Raw genomic sequence first — 20,799 nt, 5'->3', positions numbered from 1 at the left:
CAAGAGAGGTGTATAACCCTCATTGGGCTATGACATAAGCAGGAGACAAACCATGCTATGTTTAGCCATTGAGATTAAGGGTTTGAAGTTGGAATTGATTTTGCCATTTGGTTTTAGAAATACTATTCCAGCACTCTTTCTAAAATAATTTTTTTCTAGTGCTGGTTATATATTAATTTGGTCCTATGGCGACTTTAAATAATAAAGTATATTGCTGTATATTCAATCTTGTCAATTTATTAATATTAGATTTAGGAATTTTAGTGGGTTTAGTTAATATGTGTTGGCAGTGCAGTCTAAGTCTTCTAGGGTGGCTTTAACCAATGCTCTTGATTTAACTCCAATTTAATGAAAATCATTATTGTGAAATTATATGGTTTGACTGTGGATGAAACTTTTAAATGAGAATCTAATTCCATAGTAAAAGGAAAAAAGAAAGCCATTTATTCACAAGAAGAGCATTTTTTTTAAATACACAAATTAGATATGGCCAATGAGAATAAAGAATCAGTAACCATAAAGAACACTGCTTAATAAAACTCTTCCTATAAAACAGTATCAAGGTCAAATCTGTTCCCATTGTATAATGAGCGTGGGTGTGGGTATGCTGGAGGAGGAATAGACGACGTCATAGGTTTGTCACCCAATGAGGAGCCACATTTGTAATCCACGGAGAGACCAACCTGCAGTGATAATCCAGAGAGCCTGAGCTTCAAGCTGGATGTGCTAACTTCTAGGACTTTGGTTTCCCCCTTTCTGGGAAGTTAAGTATAATTGGTCACCAGAAGGTCAGACTGTGACAGAGACTGTTAGTGTTCACCAAGCATTTCATGGGCCTACTTTATTTCCTGCTCTTATTACATGTCAAATAGGGGTATGTGATGAATTCTGGCCTGTGAACTGTCAATGGAAATGAAGTATGTGACTTTTGGTTGGAGGTAATTCAGTTTAGGGCAACCTTCTGTAGCTGCAAACAAAGGACCCTGAAATGGTGAAAATGTAAGATGAGAACCCCTGGGCAAGTAGAAGAGCATGCAGTAAAGCTGCCTGACCTGTGTGGAAATGTGACATGAGCAAGAAATAAACTTTTGTTGTGTTAATCTGCTGAGACTTTGAAATAGACTCTCAGGAGCTGGCTTGAATTATCTGACCAATAAGTTAAATATTATAATCACCACTGATGTCCTAATCCAAGGAAAAATATTCATTTTATTTTAAGGGAAAGCCTATAGAAATCAGCTTTTATTTCATTATATATATATATATATATATATATTTTTTTTTTTCCCCCTCAGGTGTTATAACAGATACAAAGAAGTTTAGGGCATGTTTTGTCTCTTCTCTCCAAAAGTTCAAAGTCCAGTACTCTCACCTGTCTTCCTGTAAGACAACAACTGACTAAATTTCAGTTTAGGTTTTTTGAGATGGTATCTACCAGCTTCTTGGAAGTTTCCAGGTGACTCTAAGCAAGGAAATACCAGACACTCCACCTGTTCTGAATAAAGACAGAATCTTGAAGAGATAATTCAAGAGTATGGCTTACCCGAACCAAAAGTTTAGTTTATATATCATCTCTTGTGTCCTAATTACCACCCCTCATGTCTAGGTTAGGGGTCCCACCATGTGCTCTAATAGCCTGTATATTCTCTTGTTACACCTTTTATGTCATATTGTGTTTGTCTCTACATTTGTCCTATTTCTCACTAAATGTAAATTCCATGAAGGCCAAGAGAGTGTCTACATAGTTCACCATCAGAACTCCAGTACTCTTGCTATTATTTATTGCTTCTTAGAGTATAATTCTCATGCATTATCTGTCTCTTTTTCCCTAATTCATTGGAGATCCTTTCTATATAGTCATAGAGAAGATGATGAGTCTAGTTTTGAATATCTTGAGTAGGAGCTACCCATGGGACATGAAATGAAGATGTATAGTAGATAATTGGGTAGATGGTTCTGGGCCTTAGGAGAAAAATCTGAGATAAAGACAGAGACCTGTAGGCAGCAGCATAGAGAAGCTCTATCAAGCCATGAATGTGCATGAAATTAGCTAGGAAGAGGTCGTGGATTAAGAAAGGAAGACATCTGGGGGTGGGACTCCAACATTTACAAAATAGAAGGAAAAATATTGGTGAAATTTTTAGAGGTAAGATTCAGAGACATGGAAGAAAAGCTACAATAATGAAGAATCATTAAAAACGGGAGAATTTTTTTTAAGGAGGGAGGTCTAAATGCTGCATACATGTCAAGCAAGATAAGAAGAATTAAAATAATTTTATTATTTTTAGAAATGAAGATGTCATTGATGACTTTACTCAAATGGTCTCAGTACAGTGGTGGGTCTGGAAGTCAGATGTCTGTAAGTTAACAGATAAATGTTGGGGAAGTAAAAAAGAGTTTCAGAACTTTGACGATGAAGAAAAGTAGAGAGAGCTAACTCTCATGCATCCTTCAGGACTCAGCCAGCTATCACCTCCGCTGTAAAGCTTTCTCAGATACTATCACCATTTTCTGGTTCTATCACATACACATTACATTTATCCCAATGCATATCTTCATTTTTTCATTGATTATAGAGTCCATTGTAGTCAACCGAAGATTTGTCTCTTTTACTAAATCAGTGGTCTGAACCTTCTTGGGGTTACAGATTTCCTTTAAAATCCTCTGAAATCTAAAAACCACCTGAGCTGAGAAGTTCACACATAAACATATCTACAAATTTGTGTATATAATTTCAACAAGCTAATGGAAACCCTAAAAGCTCATTCAGGGTGCCTAGGTTAAGAAACCCAGCAAAGCACTTTGAACATTGAATATTAGAGATTTTGTATTCTTTGTTTTGTATACCCGTGACCTGACACAGTGCCTATTACATAATAGGTACTTAAAAGGTGCTTGATGAAAAAATGAATGGATGGTTGGATAAATTAATTAATCACAAATTAGAAATATGGACAAAGAACATTTTAAAGTATGGAACTTGACCTTGGAGAAACAGTAATCCTTTGATGCAGAAGCTTGAAGGAGGGGCTTGCCAAGACAATAAAGTGAGGAGGAGCACTACTTACAGAAAGAACATCAGATGAAAGACCACCAAATTATTCAGAGAATGAGTAGTTTAATGCAAATGGAATACAAGGAGCATTGGAGCAGCATCAAAATATAGGGTGAGTAGCTGCTGGTCGTTCTTCCACACTTTCAGATAGACCTAAATAGAGATTATTTTTAAAGATCTCCCAGCTTCCTTTGAAACTCCTTTCTAGAAAAATATCAGCCTTTATTATCTAGATATCTGCCCTTAAATCACATCAAAGCCTTCGTGTTTTATTTAGTTGACCATTTCGAGTAAACATATTTCTAAAGTGCAATTTTGAAAAAAGAAATTAAATTACAACATAGACCAATAAAGTAAAAAAATTGACTTTAGTAAATTTTTAGTAGTTAAGCATGTTACTTTCAGTATTTTCTTCCTCACACATCACTATAGTCTAGCCACTACTAGCAATACCAAAGTCTATTGTAATAAATGGACAAATAATTGTGGAAATTTAATATAGAAAATCAGAAGTGCTGAACTGAATCTAACAGATTAAAACATAACAATTTTGACATTTTCCATTGATTTCATTCCCTGGGGGGAAAAGTGATAAAAAGGAATAACCATTGTTCATATACACAAATACCATCACCAAATTATTGACCCATCTTGGGGATTTAAAAATCTGTGAGTAATGCTAAGCTAAAAGGGCTCTTTGGCTTAGTGTTTGGAATTCCTACCAAGGGGAAAACATCAGTGACTTTCAGAAGCCTTTTTGATCTGTTTTTCAAAGTAATAGATTTGTAGGGAGGTTCATATTAACTGAAAAGATCATACAAGAAGTAAAAGGCTTCAGAGACTCCAAAACCCATTCAGAATTCCCAGACCTGCAATATGATTAAATATATTTTAGGCTAAGTCAATACGATAATAATCTCCTTTAATTATTTATAATGTTTAATGTACTTCTCTGTCTTTTACCCGTCTCATCCTTGTCTTTGTCCTAAGAAGTAGTTATTATACCCATTTCGTAACTGAAGGGTTGCAGAAACGTCTGCTTTATGTCCTGCTCAAGATAACACAGCTTCTAAAGGGCAAAATAACACCTGGATTTGTGTGGCGAGCTCAGTTTCAACTCCAATACTTTTTCCAAGAAAGAAATTTACCTTCTGGGATTGGTAACACCACCAGTTTGGTATCTGAGGTAGCGTAGATGGCTGGGGTTGGTTCCTGCTGAGTCATCCTGTAATTCTTCACAAGACTAAACAGGTTAATGTTTGACAGACACAGAGCGCACACATTGACAGTACAGTCTAAGTCCTAGAATGGTCAGAGACAATGCTCTTAGGTTTCATAACTATAACATATCTTTGAAATTTCACTAGAAACTCTTGTGTGGGTGGTTGTTGGAGTTATTAACTAGAATTCTTTGGTTTGCTTTGCTCAGTTCAATCAGTCACAATACAGTTCAGGGGAAGGCAAGGATGTGGGTAGAATCTTTGTGGGCCAGTTCATTTACTTTAACCTTGCATAATTGTATCAACAACGGAAAGAGAAAAGATTGTAGCCTCTTAAAGTGAACATTTCAAGGGAATTGAAACTAATGCATCACCACAATTAGGAAATCAAAGTTCATGGCCCTTTTATAGTTGGATCATCTCAGTAGCATCATCTTCTCAAAGAACAAGTACATTTCTCTCATTAACCAAAAGGTCACTGTCAACACTCCATTAGTCACCAGTACATAGTATAGTTTATCTGAAACAAATATTTAAATGATCGGTGGTGAGGGTCAAGTGACTATATGTGAATTGGGGATAAAATGGAACTTTAAACTTCCCTGAATTAACATAGTTTTAAAAGTTTCTATTTCTGTAGTTGACTTAGCACCAAAAAAATATTAAATGCAAAGTGTTGCTTAAGTGAGTCAGGCAGCATTTGTTCTTACTTTCTGTCATTTATTAAGTGATCCTAAGCAAATTATTCAACCTCTTTGGAGCCTCGATCCCTTCACCTGAACACGGGCTGGCAATAGTTACCTTCCTCATGAATGCATTAGAATCAAGTGAGAAAAAACATTGACAGCTGTTAATATAATGCTGGCATATAGTAAGTACTCAATCAGTGTACGATGGTATCATTGGTATTATTATCACTATTGTTAACTTACTTGTCATCTCACTGAGAAATGTCTAAGCAAGAATGAGCAAGGGAGAATTTAATATTTTGACAACTGTTGCTTCCCACTCCCACCCCCAAATGAATGGGGAAGCCTTATGGAGGGGAAATATTTGGAGGGCAGTGGGAAGAGTATGACAACATTGCCACACCTTCTGTTTTAAGGTTTCATGGTGTGGCTTTGTTTGGCTTGAAATTAATTCCCAGACTTATATGTCCACATTAACTTTGATTGCTAAAAGTATTCTAAAAGCCAAGTGTCATTATTTTATGCAGATAAAATCCTTCCTGTGATCATTACCACATTCTTGTCCTCCTTTGTGCTGTGTTTTGACCAGCTGAGCTAAGCAACCAAGACAAAGACTTGTAGTTAATAACTCCGTCCGCAGTTCACCCCGTGGAATTTCACAATAGGTTCTAATGAAACTGCACGGATAAAATATGACGGTTGTGATATTTGGTTCAGTCTACCTTAGACTATATTAAGAGAGTACTGCCCATGCATATTGACTGATTTTATGTTTTAAAGTTTTATTATTAATATATTAAGTAGATTAACTCTTTAGCAATATAACACAGGTGTTCAACATATCCAAATTACCAACTTGATGGTGTCACCAGTACCACAAGCCAAACTGATTAGTTTGGAAAGAGTGCTGGAGTTGGAATTGTGTTAGCTGCTTGGATTTGAAGGCCCAGCTTGGATCATTCATACAGCTTTCCACTTTATTTAATAAGCAATAGTGCACATAAACTGGAGCTGCACACACAGCACCGCAGAAATATTAATAGGGAATGTGCAGCATTATTTCATTCACTGTGTGTTTTCAAGTAATTTGCATTAATATAGACAGGTTCCAGAGAATGGTTTCTTTACCAAAGGCATCTTTTCACACTTTATTTACTACACTATATTTAAGGCCTCAGGGAACAATTTTTGATGGGTACTAAGTTTTATGATTACAAATGGAGTGATTGCCTAGAGATGATGCTGTGGAATGTTGAGGTTAAGGCTGAGATGGGCTGGTCTCACCAAAAATAATGGTAGTGTGTGGGAGAGGCTAAAGGTAATTCTGAACATTATTTTTTATGAGTAATAGGGAATGCTTTTTTGCAAATTCATAGTAATAGGATTAGAAAAAGTATTGTCATAGGAAACAAGTAAGGATAGTCCTTGTTCTCTGTAAAAGGAGACCTTGAGAAGATCCTATTACAATGCATTTCTCCAGAGAACACATGGCTCAGGTTGAAAGGCTCCCAAAAGGATATTCAATGCTGTGTTCATAGTTCAAACAATCATGCCCATGGTCATGAGGTTTTACCTCTTTCTGCTGCTTAGATACCAAGAAAACAAGTTTCACTTTTTAAACTATCATACATAGAACAATTGGTGGAGAGCAATAAAGCGTAAATGGTAAAATGAGAGCCTAAATTTGATTATGTCTCTTTAGCGAACATAAGCAATATGCTTTGCCATGCATGGGAGAGTTCAAGTCTTTGGTTCACCCTTCACCTTGAATTGTCTCCTTGAGATAGGATGGCAACTAGATGGAAGTGGTCTTATTCCAAAAGATATACAAGGATACTGTACCTTGATGAATGCAAGGCATAACTGCTGGTGTCATTTTATGCTCTTGTGCTTTAAAATGCTTCCCTATTTATATAAATCTCTAAAGATCTTGCCTTGTGAACTTTCATTCATCTGACCAGATTCTAAATTTAATCAATTTGCTCTTTAGGTATAACTATAATTCGATAGAATTATTTAAACAAGGTGCTGTTTGATTTTCCCTGCTTATTTTTATCATAATTTATAATTGTAGTAGTAATTAAATATTAAGATATTCACCCATAATTTAATGGCACCAACCAATAGATATTTTTTATTAATATTTTATTTAAGTCCTTGTTGACCTCTAATCACTGTGTACATATAATTTGGTGAATACATTTTTAATTTAACAATGAATCAGGAAAAATTTATAAGTTGCTGCTATACCTTCATATTCATAGTTTTTAATATTTCACTATGTAAAACTATTTCATAGCTTGATAATATTTCACTATGTAAAAGCTATCATAATTTCATATTATATGGTAGCCACAGGCCTAATAAAAATATAGTGTAAGAAACACCAACCCTGTGATTTATGCCTCCTGCATGCTTAGCTGTGTTGAGATACAATCTTGGTGGTGTTAGAAGTCTTATTTGTACATTTTGGGAGATGACTTAGAAGTCAGTGGGTAAGGATGTGGGTACCACATGTTCAGATCTAGCTCTGTCAAACACTCTTCCATTTGTTTTCAGAGGGGTAGATGTTATAAGGAAGTTTAGTAACAGACACATTGTCTGGTATAGTCTGTCTTTAGACTCCACATGATCCTCCATGAAACAAGCGTAATAACCTACGATCTGGGCAAGACTAGATTCAGAGCATGCTCAGAACCATGGGTCCCCATAAAATCTCAACAGCTTGTCTGTTAGGCAAGGCAATCCAACAGATTTAAGAAGATTGTGTGTTCTACAGTAATGATTGTTCAGTATTTGGTAGAAATATGAGTATTTTAAGAATTAGGGTAGTTAATATACATGGTGGGGGGAAGTATTGGAAATTAGTGCCTGGCAATATCAAGAGCTTTGGCAAATGCCCAGGAATCGGCCTTTAAAAGAGCATAAAGGAAAAAAGGGAATTGGGCATTATTTTTGTAACCAATACTGATCAGGTATTCAGAAGTACAGCAAGGCCCTTCAGTTCAGTTAATAATCATTTAAGATGGGTTTTACCACCAGCAGTAATAAGAGTACCTAAGGCAAGGCCATCAGCCCAGAGACATTGCCTTGTGGTGAACCCACATCGTTTGCCTTTGGAATCAGGTACCTAAAAGGGCATGGGGTATTGACAGATGACCCCCACACATTGGTCGGGGGTAACAACTGGGTCTATGATAGAGTTAGAGTCACACAAAATGTCTTATGTATATGTGATGGTTAATTTTTTGTGCCTACTTGATTGGGCTAAGGGATGCCCGGGGAGTTGGTAAATCATTATTTCTGTCTATGATGGTGCTTCTGGAAAAGCTTAGCATTTGAAACGATAGGCGGAGTGAGGAAGATCACTCTCACCAGGGCAGGTGGGCATCATTCAATCCACTGAGGGACTGCACAGAACAAAAAGGTGGAGGAAGGGTGAATTTGCTCTCTCTACTTGAGCTGAAACATCCATCTTCTCCTGCCCTTGGACATCGGTGCTCCTGGTTCTCAGGCTTTCAGACTCTGACTGAATAATACTAGTTCTCTGATTCTCCAGTTTGCACATAGTAGATTGTGGGACTTAGCCTCCATAACCGCATGAGACAGTTCCTATGGTAAATCCCTCTCTCCTCTCTCTCTCTCCTCCTATTAGTTCCATCCATAGTTCCTATTAGTTCTCTTATCAGTTTTATTTCTATGGAGAAACCTGAATAACACAATTTGATCCGCAGATCAAATTTTCTATAAAAAGAATGATGGCCCCAACTTGTGTTGCTCATAAGCATCAACCCATGAACCACAAGAGGTCACTGGTTTGATTCCTGGTCAGGGCACATGCCCAGGTTGCAGGCTTGATCCCCGGCAGGGGCCTGCAAGAGGCAGCCCATTGATGTTTCTCTCTCATTCATGTTTCTCTCTATCCTTCTGTCTTCCTCTCTCTCTAAAAAAAAAAATCAATGAAAACATTTTTTAAAAAAGAAATTGATGGAATAGAAGCTAAATCATGTGTCAAATTTGAAGCATGCAGATATAAAGTGCCCGGGACCAGAAACTGTTTATGACAATGGCCTGGTATACTAGAGTAACTAAAAGGGCACACTAAGTGATTCTGCAGTAGCAGGTGTAGCTTGTATGTTCCCACACAGACTAGGAAGAACAGAGCTTACAAGTTATGAAATCAAGGAATAACCAAGGATCGTATTTTATTTTAGGAATAAGAGATGAGTTTGTTGATTCACAATATAAGTTGAAGTTTCCCAACAAAGTACCAAATAACTACTTTAAAAATGATGAGTCCCTAAGATCATGGACTTGGAAGATAGACTCTCACCTTTAGTACATAACATTCCAATTAAACACAGGGAGTGGGGGAGCAAATAAGAAGAATAAGACTTTCAACAATTGAGCAAAGAACCAAACTGAGAATCTTCTTTTCTCTGAGTGAGGACCAGGGCCCAAGCATCTAAGGGAACAAGATGTGCACCTCATGGGATCCTCAAGAAAAGGTTCATGGGTGACCCTTTGTACATGGCAAATACAAAAGTTACACAAGGACTCTGAAAGGTGGTCCTTTAGCTGTTTGATGCAATTTCTAATAGACAACAGAACATGACTAACAAAATGTATTTCAGACAACTGAGACACAGAAATCCCCTTGAGTGCACGAGAAAAATTAAGAGAAAAATTCTAGGAATTCTGTTGCATTACTAGTACCTACGTGTCATGGCACATAGATTTAGCAGACAGATTGAATCCTCAGCTGTGTTTTCACTCCCAGGGTAGCCACTGAATATAGACCTCCATACACAGTTAAAACTTTATACATAACTTTAAAATGTCCCAAACTGCCTGGGCTTAGGCAAGAGCTGATTCATCAAAGCTACCGAGCCTAAGAAAACCACCAAGGAATGAGAGTACACAGGGCTAACACCTGGCTCCACATTACCCTCGGCTCACCTTTAAGCTCACCTGCGGGTGTGATGGGCAGTTCCCACACACCCATAGCTTCCCATCTCAAGCTCTTGCTTCTCTCTGCTTTCTCCAGCACCACGGGTGCTCACTCAGCTCACAGAAGGCAGCCTGGAAGTATCAGGATTTAATGCCCCCAGGGCAACCATCTGCCAATGAGGGATGAGAGTCCGTGGATAAGTACCCCAGTTTCTCTGACCCTCAGCAGAACAATTCTGAGGTCCATCCCACATACTCCCTCAGCGGGCTTCCAGGGGAATTAAGCTTCAGTCGTCGTCAGTGGAAACCTATCTGATCATGAATGTAGAATCTACTGTCTTTTCTCCCTGTCTTGTTTCACTTTGCCCAGTCCCTCACTCATGCTTTCTGGGATCACCTTCCAAATAACCCATTTACTCACACGTCTTTGTCTGGAGACTGCCCGAACTAAGATAGGACAGGTGGAACCCTGACACAAGATCTATGAAAACTACTGAATTTACAGCAAAGGAAATACGCACATTGTCTTCCCTTCCCTTCCCTTCCCTTCCCTTCCCTTCCCTTCCCTTCCCTTCCCTTCCCTTCCCTTCCCTTCCCTTCCCTTCCCTTCCCTTCCCTTCCCTTCCCTTCCCTTCCCTTCCCTTCCCTTCCCTTCCCTTCTCTTCTCTTCTCTTCTCTTCTCTTCTTTTTATCCCTACTCTGTCCCATACAAATTAATGGAAAACTCTAGGTTATCATCCTGCCCAATAAACCCCAGGGCCTGGACCCACTTTTGCAGGTGTCTATTGATCTTGAGCTTTGATTTTTAAAAATCACCCCATTGCCTACATTCTAGAGACAGGGAAACAGATGTCTGGAAAGCTTCCCCTGCGAAATTCAAGGAAAATTGGTCCTACTTGGGGAGTAGAAAAATGTGAAGACTTCAGCACTTCTTCAGCTGTTGTGGGAAACTTTGGGACCAAGTACTTACTTAACATATAAAATATTTATAGAAACAACCATGAGAGACTGGGATGCAAATTTTTACCTATTTTAACATAAAAACTGTATCTGTAGGAGGCTGAATTTGTAATCTAATTAACTGTACTTGTATACTCAACATAAAGTGTGAGGGTAAATCTAACAATTAATGGATCTTCTTAGCTTATAAATACCAGCTAAGATAGATATATTGCTTTAGCATAGCCAGACTTTGCAAACCATGGCTGAATGATAGTCTGATCATCTTGTGCAATGCCACCTAGAGAAAGTACAATGGTACCTGAAGCCTAAGGAGTGGCTAATTTGCAGGACTGATCTGTTATCTTTCCCACCATTAGATGACAGATGATAGACGATAGATGATAGATGATAGATAGATGATAGATAATGATAGATAGATGGTAGATGATAGATAGATGATAGATAGATGATAGATAGATAGATAGATAGATAGATAGATAGATAGATGATAGATAGATATAGATAGATGATGATAGATAGATGATAGATAGATAGATGATAGATAGATAGATATAGATAGATGATGATAGATGATAGATAGATAGATAGATAGATGATAGATAGATAGATAGATAGATAGATAGATAGATAGATAGATAGATGATAGATGATAGATAGATGATAGATAGATAGATAGATGATAGATAGATAGATAGATAGATAGATAGATAGATAGATAGATAGATAGATGATAGATGATAGATAGATAGATAGATAGATGATAGATAGATAGATAGAGATAGATGATAGATAGATAAGAGGATATGCCATCTTGGTGCTCATCACTAAGAGTATCTTATTGAATGTCATAAATTCTGCATTGTTCAATCTATTACTGCTGTCTTAAGGGCCCTAAGGCAAAAAAACACAACATTCTCTATAGAGAGAGAGAAAACTAGCCTGAGGTCACCGAGGACACAGACTCCCAGATAATGTTCTTAACTTCCTAATCAGAGGGGGAAAAGAAGTATAGCTGCATTAATTCTGATAATATCTGTCTTACAGCATAGGGTCTCCAGGCAAGAATTCTAGTAAATATTATACAGGCTGCAGAACACAACCAGGGGCCATACATACTTGACTTATTTAGTATCCAACTAATGGCTACACTGAGATGATTAGAAAGAAAAGTTAAGAATTATACTAATGACTAGTATATGGTATGAATGATAATCAGTTTCTTGCTAAAATAACCCCTTTAAAGACCTATATGGGGCTTGGAAGTGTCTGTGGGCACTAAGGACAAACACAGGAATATTGAGGGAGCATCTACACAATAGAAATTCTACCCAAAGGAATGTGACCTGGATTGGGGGAAGAATGTGTTTGAGCAATACACTAACACTGGAGATTAGATGCTAGGCTATACTCATCAGGATCTGGAGTCAAGGTGATTGTCTGAACACAGCTTATCAGATATATTCTGGCTGATTTTGCTTGTTCTGTGACTTATCATGCAATGATTTTCCAAGAAATCTCTAGCCAGATCTTTAATCTGGCAGCTGACACCTGGTGTTCCAAAGGCATTGAGCACAGGCTACGTGTCAGCAGGTCTAGTATCTTCCAGAACATAAGGCTACAAACTGCCTTGGGATAGAAGCACTTCCAATTGGAGACATTAGACTCTTTCCTTATTCAAACTGGGCAAAGGAGGAAGGACAGCAATTCTAGAAGGAAGTGAAGGGGGATGACCTCCTCACTAAGTGTAACGATACCCCACTTAAGTGGCTCATTCCCCTACAGTTTGAAGCCATTCACCAGGGAGTGGCTGACTGAGGAGCTTGACCCCATTTGCTGAAAAGGCTCTACCGGCATGTAGTTCCAGACAGTGTTTTAGGTCTGCTGGGCCTGAATCCGTGGCATGAAGAGACAACCACTTGGTGTTCTCTAAATCAAATATAGTGAGGAATTCCATCGTACTAACAATAATAAAGAAAATAAATTTTGAACTTTGCCTTTATATTTAAATAAAAAGAATAGTATAATTTGAATTCCGGTTTTCATTGTTTTTGACACTAAATTCTTTGGAACCAGGATTTTTGAACATTGATTTTTTTTTTTCCTCCTGAGAATTAGAGAAGAGTGTTACATTCAAATTTGGGGCATTTAAATGTTGTCAACATTTTATTATTAGAATATCTCAATTCTCCTTAATTTATTGAATAAGTAATAAGCTATATTGGACAATAGAGATTAGCATAATTTGAAATACAAATTAGAATAGAAGATGAAGATGCTGCCTTGGGTAGAGCATAATTTTGAAATTAATTTAATGAGTAACTGCTCTGACCCAGTCCAACACTGACGACTAGATGTTTTGGGAGAATACACAAGGGAACAGTGGTTGGTATTAAGGAAGGGACCCCATGAAGATGGGGAGAGGACTGCTCTAACAGACTGCCCACTTCTCACAGCTGTGTGACTTGGGTGTGTTATGGATAAATGTTTGTTCCCCATTTCTCTGGTTTTCATGAGGAAAGATTTGCCTAAATATGGCTGGCCAGTCACCTCACCCTTTGTTCCTCCCCAAGAAGGTGAACTGAGTTACCTTGTTGGCTCTAGCACTGCACCACATTGTAGAGTACCATTCAGCTTTATCAGTGACTTTTAGCTTTCTCTGTGGCAACAAACCATACCAACTTATCAGAGGCTAACAACTGCAAATATTTCTTTCTTTCTCATGTTACATAAGAGCTGCAGGCCAGCTGTACTTTTGCTCAGCTCTGCTTTGCTTGACTCAGCTTGGCTTGGTTCCATGTGTCGTCCAGCCCAGAGACCCGGGCACTTGTAGTATCCCTTACCTGAGACGCGCTATTCTCATAGGCGAGGGCAAACCACACAATTCACCTGGAGGCTGCTACTCAAAAATTGCAAATATCACATCTGCTCACATCCCATCAGCTAAATCATGCCCTAGGACCCAGCCCAAAGCTAGTAAGGTACAGGCCTGTACTCTTCTCACAGGGCAGGGAGCGGGAGCATACAAGCCTGTCATGGGGGAGAAGCAACTGATGTGGAAATTATAACTCAGTCTTCACAAGCACATACAAAGGCAGTATGTGTCTCTCCAAACTCCTGAATACAGAGCCTATCCATCAAGACGGTGGAGAACACAAGTGTCATTTAGTGAGTCTTCCAAAACCCAAACCAATTTTCATCAGCATTTCTCAGATCTTTTATGTTTTGTCAATGTCATAGATTTAAAATGGTATAATGTTTTTTAACTTAAGTGTTCTTGATTACTAGTAAGGCCAAACATATTTCACAAGTTTATTAGGTACTCAAGCCCCCCTTCTATTGAGTTGCCTGCTTATATGTTTTGCCTGTATTGTTGTTTCTCTTTATTTCCTTGTTGACTTTTATGTGTTCATAATATATTCTGGATAGTAACCCTTTGTTGATTAACTATGTTGCAGATAAGTTCTCTCAAACTAAGGCTTTATTTTTCCCCTTTTCAAAAATAATATATTTTGAAGCACAAAAGGTTTTATTTATTTATTTATTTATTTATTTATTTATTTATTTTTTCATATCTTGTTTAAGATGCCCTTCCTTATTCTGAGATTATAATGGTAAGGTATCCTACTATATTTTCTTCTAAAACTTTTAAGTTGTGCTTTTCACAAAGGTGGACTTTGTAAGTTAGAAATTGCTGCTCAAAGTGGTTAAGAAACTTTCCTGAGCTCACAGTTTAATAAATGAATGAGCCAGAATTTTAACCCCAGTCTAATAGCTTGACTCTATTGCAAATATGCCATTGCTATGCCAAGTTGCTAATTTTTACAGCAGGATATTAACTTATTTGATCTGGGTGCCTTACTGGGCGCTTTCCCAACACTTAGAACTTTCCATACTGTGTTACAATTTCTTGTTTAATTATCTGCCTCCAGTTAAATGCCAAGATCTGGGAAGACTAAGACTGCGCCTGCCTCCTTCATTGTGCCATCCTAGCTCGTAGCACAAATACAAGCGACTTAATATGCATTTTCCAGCCCTGCTGGGTGTGGCTCAGTGGTTGAGTGTCGACCTAGGATCCAGGTGATCGGGGTTCAGTTCCCGGTCAGGGCACATGCCCGAGTTGTGGGCTCGATCCCCAGTCAGGGGCATGCAGGAGGCAGCCCATCAATGACTCTCTCATCCTTGATGTTTCTGTCTCTCTCCTTCTCCTTTCCTCTCTCTGAAATCAATAAATATATGTTTAAAATATATATATATATATATATATATATATATATATATATATATATATATATACACACACACACATTTTCCAGATGAAGGGGTACGGTACAAAAAAATAAGCCTATATAAGTGGCGTGCTGTGTTATCTGCATTGTAATTACTGCAGAGTTAAATTCTCCCCTTGGTTGTCCTTGACCCAGCTACTAAATAATGTCATTTCTGCTTCTTGAAAGTTGCAAGTTTCAGTTAGAAATTTGATTCTAAGGGACAGGTTACAGATCAGGGCAAGGGGTTCAGTTCAGATATTTTTTAAAAAAGTATTTATTGAGCACAAGCTATGTGTTAGGCACTGTCCTAGTGTCTGGTAGTACAAAAATAAATAGACATTTTTCTATGCCATCTAGAAGCTTATAATCTAAAGACAAAGATAGATGCACACATAAGTAAATTTCAAGTTGATGTGGCAACTATAATGAAAGTATGTATTGGTTAATTTATCAGGGTCACTTCACCCAGGGAAAGCTGCTTGGTAGAGCAGGCAGCTGAGATAACTCTTGAAGCATAAAAATAAATTAATCAAATGAAAAAAATAGAAAAAAGGTGGCACTTCAGGTATAGGGAACTGCACGCACGGATGAGTGGAGTTACAACAGTGCACGGTCTCTGAGGAAACACTGGCTGTGTGGTTTTACTAGCACATGCGGTAGGAGTTGGGGTGTGGCATGAAGTGGGGCCGGAAAGGTGGAAGTGCCTGAGTGAAATGGGAAAATGCATTATTTCCCATTGTTCATTGTAGGCACTCTTCTGCACGCCGTAACTAACAATGAAATGTGAGCATAAAGAGAGCTGTTCTCCCAGGGTTGGCAGAGAGAGGAGGAGGTGGACCCCGGTCAGCACCCCTGGAGGGGTCTTCCTACCCACCACCTAAGAGCCTGATGTAGTAAAATGAACACTGTCTGCCTTCCACAGAGTAGCATCTCATCCAGTGAAAAGAGCCGCACATAGGCTATAAAATGTTGTGGACAAGAGGTGACAGTGAGCAGAGGTATCACTTGGGAGATGGAAGGTAGCCGTGATAAGACTGAGGGATTAGGAGCGTTGGGATAGCTTTATTCATGTCGCTGGGGCAGGATCCTAGGTAGGGGGCTTTCACCAGGGCAGGACTACCCTGGGAGGTCTGGGGTGAGAGCAGGTAAGGATGGCAGACACGGGCAGGAGAAGAGGCAGGAAAGTGATTGCTGGGCTACGTCAGTGTCTTACTCGGACAGTTGATAAAATAGCATAACAGCCTTAAGTTATTAAAACCTAAACTGTGCTCGAGCCAGTTTGGTTCAGTGGTTAGAGCACCAATCAGCCCACGGACTGAAGTGTTCCTGGTTCGATCCCGGCCAAGGGCATGTACCTCGGTTGCAGGCTCGATCCCTGGGCCGGGTTGGGGCACGTGCAGGAGGCCACCAGTCGATGTGTCTCTCTCACATCGCTGTTTCTCTCTCTGTCTCTCTCCCTTCCTTCCGCTCTCTCTGAAAAACAATGGAAAAGATACCCTCGGGTAAGGTTTAAAAAAACAAACCCTAAACTGTTTAGTGGCAACTTTTTGCGATCAGCCTTCACCCCTACTCAGGACCTGTAGAGAGGCCAAGGACCGGCAGCTGGCGGGCGAGACAAAGGCTGGGCTTTGTTCTAATGTCCTCAACTGATTGGGGGGTCAGTGCCTCCCCGCAATGTTTTGGGCCTCGAGGACCCAGATGAGCTGAACACCCCAGAGCATGTGCTCCTCCTCATCTGACGCCCTTCATGGGGCTGGGGCTGAGATCCCCGATCGTCCCCACGCTGTCCGTAATGTCAAGGAGCAGCCGCAGAGGGCTGCACTGGGTCAAGGAGAGCAGGTGAACAAATCTGAAAGTAAACATATTTATTTGTAAGGGTTTTTTATTTAGTGCATTTATGTACTCCATGAGCACCGACTGAGTGGCAAGGGGGATACCGGTGGTTTAATACCAGCGTTACCGATGTAGGCTTTGCAGTCAAACAGACTGGCTTAAACCCCAGATCTGCCACTGCCCAGCTGTGTGACTCTGAGGAGGGTGCGCCAGAGCCTGTTTCCTCGCCCTCCGCTGGAGCTACAAATGTTCGCGGCTGACTGTTCTGTGGTGCAGATAAAATGCTGCCTGTTCCGGGCCTAGGACTGGGCTTTCAGCAGGGTGAGTGCTCACGCCCCCGGGGCTGTGAGGGGCAATGATGACGAGGGGGGCGCACGCTTCAGCCTGCCTCCCGCAGGGCCGTGGGGGCCGGTGCGAAGGATGGGAGGAGAGGCTGAGGGCCTGGACAGCAGGCGGGCTAAGCGTCTTTCCTATCACGCAGCCAGTTTCCAGGCTTTGAAGCGGATCACCAGAACCGCACGTGGAGGAATAGCATTTCGATTTCTTTCTATTCCATCAGATGATAAATGGGCCTTTTCAATCCCCCACTGGCGCTGGAATCTCTAGTGAGACATGTGCTTTGTGTGGGATGAACTGTCGCTGAGGGGGGCTTTTTATTTAGCCCTAGGAGGTCTTCAATACACACAGTCCTTTAAGACTGTGGAGAGGACAGCCCAGGGTAGCTGGCTGTCCCCACGTAGTGTGATTGCCCCAAATGTTCTTTTCTTCACTGGACACACGCTAATCATGGGTCAGTTCTTCTTTCTGCCTTCCTGCTGCTTTGGCACAGTTACAGGAGGAATGTTCTTCCTACTTTCTTCTAGAAGAGAAAATAAGATTCATACGCGAATCTTAGACTTTGTGCCATTTGAAACCCTTTCCTTGTTTATATTAATGATTATATTGGTGTGAAACATGATGGAAACTAATTATTCTTTAGGTGTGTGCAATTATTCTGTGGAAAGTGATAGTGAGTCACCCCTCCGCATACAAAAAACATGTTAGGCTTATGGGTGATGACTGTGATCAAACCCACAGTCCATTTGCTGCAAGAAAATTATTCCCCTGTTTTGAATGTGGTGATGGCTGCTGTTGTCAGGGTTTGACTAATTACACTCAGTCTTCAGGTATGCTGGGTGGGACCGAGGCTCTAGGTAACAGTTCTTGTGGCATTTTAAAAACTTCTATTATGTCATGAAAATATTTATTGTTTTAATGAAAATGTGAAACTGAGCCCAGGATGGATTTGACCATCAGATGGATCAGATTTTCATGCTACTGGCCCCGAGTGAAGCTACTGGTTGTGTGATTTCTGGAACCTGGTGGGATCCCACAGAAAACCCAAAGCTAAAGAGAGAAGGGTTGGAGCAAAGCTCAGAGACAGAGCAGCCATTCTTCTGGGCCTAAAGAAAGAGCAGAAAGCAATATACTATTCATTCTTTTGCTATCAAGCAGTTTGAAATTAGCCACTAGCCATATGTGGTTATGGAACACTGTGAATGTCACTAGTCAGAACTGATGTGTGCAGAAAGTATGAAATACACACCAAATTTCAGAGACCCAATATAAAAAAAAATAAAATGTCTCAATAATTTCTATTTTGATTACATGTTAAATGATAATTTAGATATATGGGCTGAATAAACTTTATTATTCAAAGTAATTCTACCTATTGTTTTTTTAAAAAAGATTTTATAGTGTGGCAACTAGTAGATTTAGAATTACATGTATGACTCTCATTATGTTTTGACTGGACAGCACTACTCTAAAAGCTTGCCTCAAACTAGATAAATGCTTATTCTTCTGAAGCCACCTAGTTTAATGTTTGTGCCCTTTAGGAAGTGTTTATCCACATTTATGGCTTGCCAATTAATTTCTATCAGCTTCTCATAAAGTCAGGTAAACAACATATCTGGAAAGAATCTAATACATTTGCTTGTCAAACCACAGAGGGTGTTGCTATATTTCTCCTAAACCACAAATGATGAACAATCCACAAACATTTCTTCTGGATTATATGGGTCATCAATGGAATGTTCTTTATGTGGGTGTAAAAGTAACTTTGGCAAAAGAAAAAAAACCAACCCAAAAACCTTATAGAAATTTCTAGTTTTCTGTTAAGATGTTACTGACTATAAATTTGTATCAAACACCAAAACATATCATTTGAATTACACAGGAAATGACCATTGATAAGTAAGAATTCAGAGAAGAAAATATACAGTGGTTTAGTTAATTTTATGCTGAAGAGGGACAAAGATACTCATTCCTGGAAACATAAGTTATTTAACCTTAGTTGAGCTATCTTCTTTAGAACCTAAGCTTGGTGGGAAGGGCTGAACGTGGCATCCTAGAGTAATGGAAGCGTAAGGGCCTTGGAACAGTCAGGGCTTGTGAATAATGACAGTCTAACAAGCTACTTGGCACCTCTGAACCTTGGCGTTTCCATGTGTAAAGTGAGGACAATTACACCAACCTTGCAGGGATATTGTGAAGACAGTTTTGGACACACTGACTTGGAAGGGCTGGTAGAATCCAGGTAGAGGTCTCTGTCAGAAGGTGCAGGGCTGCCCGAGGAGTGAGGGGCGCGCTGGAGGCAGAGATCGGGTGACCGTTCACACAGATGGCATCCTTGAAGCCATGGACTAGACAGGCTTGCTGTAGGTGGTGGGGACAACTGTAATAGAACACCTCCGTAAGGAGAGGAAAGGGGACGGGAAAGGGGTAACTCCAGAGAGGGGAAAGGAGATGCCCAAACTGACTCCATACTTTCTGGTCCCCTCTCTGCCAGACGCTTCAACGCAGGTACTCTAAATGAATTCGAGTCTCTTTCTAAATCTCTCTCTCCTCTCCCCCCGACTCCTCCTCTCCCTCGCCATTCCCTCCCCTCCCCTTCTCTCCTCCTCTGCTACAAACACGGTCTCTGCCTTCCTACTTTCCCAGAGCTGCCTCTCCTGGAACTCACTTGGACTCCGCCTCATGCTCACAGCTTCAATGCCCCTGACTCCTTGCCCTTACTCTGCAGAGTCAGGCGGTGCCAAGGGCTTGATCTCATTCTCTCCCTGTCAGGGAGGTGGGGGGAGACTGCAATGCCACTCCAGCTGGTCATAAAGCTATTTCACTAAATGGAACCCAGTAAAACACACTTTAAACAGAATATAAACACTTATTTATACCATTGTCAAATAAAAACTAGTTTAGCATTATTTCTCTATTTAGTGGAAGGATGTCTGGTGAGTGTTGAGCTGCATTTGTGAAGGAACTTGAATTTGGTGGGGAAAAGGTCTATTGTAAACAACGCGCTTTCTCAAACCAAAGAGAATTTTAGTGAGGTCTTCATGGTAAACGATGTATGTGTTAACATCCTATGTATCTGGGAAAGTTTTTGGATTTTACCGGTAAGAATATTACTATAGAGATGTTTTTAAAGACAAATAATAGAGTATAATAAGAAAGTTTTGATTTTCATAGATAAGATTACAGAGGTGCAATGTACTCAAGATTGCCTGGAAATCTTAAAATCATCTGAGAATAGACCCTTATGTCATTTCCAGATCCTATCGTCCTCTCTTGGTTTTTCAGTTTGTAGTTATCCATTAGGTTACTAGATTTTTAAGGGGCTGAAATGAGAACCTTTGGTTGTATTGTGTTTATTTTTTAAAGGTTTGTTTCCTGTGTATTTCTTCTGTTTTTAGGAACAATTTCTGTACTTAGGTGCAATAACTCTTTCTCTTCTTGCAGTTTCCTGCAGCCATCACAGTTTCTGTCTGTTGACTAGAGCA

This window comes from Miniopterus schreibersii (genome assembly GCF_964146895.1).
Source record: "Miniopterus schreibersii genome assembly, chromosome: 1".
NCBI classification, from domain to species: Eukaryota; Metazoa; Chordata; class Mammalia; order Chiroptera; family Miniopteridae; genus Miniopterus; species Miniopterus schreibersii.
The sequence above is the reverse complement of the archived record's forward strand: the minus strand, read 5'-3'. Positions refer to the sequence as shown.